Below are 1,279 nucleotides of genomic sequence, written 5' to 3'. Positions count from 1 at the left end.
AAGCAAATCAACCCCAGGACTTATTCTTTGGAAGCCTTGTACTTATTGTATCGGTCTCTTTTTGCCGAACCGCTAAGTTACGGGGACGTAAACACACCAACATCGGTTGTCAAGCGAAGTTGGGGGGACAAACACAGACACACAAACATATACACACACATACATATATATATATGTACATATATACGACGAGCCTCTTTCAGTTTCCGTCTACCAAATCCATTCACAAGGCTTTGGTCGGCCCGAGGCTATAGTAGAAGAAACTTGCCCAAGGTACCACGCAGTGGGACTGAACCCGGAACCATGTGGTTATGATCTAATTTTCCCCCTAGTTACTGACTGAATAATTATAATTCCGGACTACTCCCCTTAGTTTTGTTGTTAATCATAGAAAATTTCCTCGCTCATTGCCCTTGCATAGTAATGTGGCGCTAGAGCCCTTGCAACCTATTTGTTCACGGCACAGTTTCTATGCCTGATTGTGCCAATTCCTTTGGCTCGCTTCATTTGCTTTTCTCTGTCATTGAAGCAATTGATTGCTTAGCTATATCAGTATAGCTTTCTGCAGAAATATGCCGGAGACACAGTCTTCTGTAATATAACAGTCTCATTCCAATCATTCTAATCCGTTTTCTTTATTGCTTTTTTTTTTTGTTTTGTTTGTTTAGATTCGTGCAAAGGTGTCAGCTGCTACAGCACTAGAAAGCGGTGTATCGAGGATCGCACGACATTACCCCACTGTGTCTATTGTAACCAACACTGCAGTCCAAACCAAATACGACGTTATCTCTGTGACGAAAACGGCAATACGCATAACAGTTTCTGTCATCTCATATCAACAGCTTGCCAACAGGGACGCAGTATCAGATTAGCATATCATGGAAGGTGTCGAGGTAACACGTTTACATTTTTCTCAGTCTCTTTCTTTCTTTTTTTTTTTTTTTTCAGTTTAATGAAAAATTTACAGTATTATCTGAAAAATAAAATGCTTTCTAATCAATACATTAATCAGATGTGAAAACGAATCCATTATGTCAAGTGGTAACAGTTTAAGTTTCCAATACCTTATTTATAGATATTTCTCGTTTCATTAATCAGTTAAAAAATGTTTTCCTGCTTTTGAAGTTTACTTTATACAACTCAATACCTTTCGATAACATCGATACTGAATAAAACAGCATTTTTCCTTTTAACAAAGATCCCATATTTTCGAAGAAAATGATTTGATTGTTACACCTTTCCCAAGAGCATTAAAGGTGTAACTAAAGTTAAATTAATC

Source organism: Octopus bimaculoides, chromosome 15 (genome assembly GCF_001194135.2).
Source record: "Octopus bimaculoides isolate UCB-OBI-ISO-001 chromosome 15, ASM119413v2, whole genome shotgun sequence".
NCBI lineage: Eukaryota > Metazoa > Mollusca > Cephalopoda > Octopoda > Octopodidae > Octopus > Octopus bimaculoides.
Note: the sequence above shows the minus strand (reverse complement) of the source record.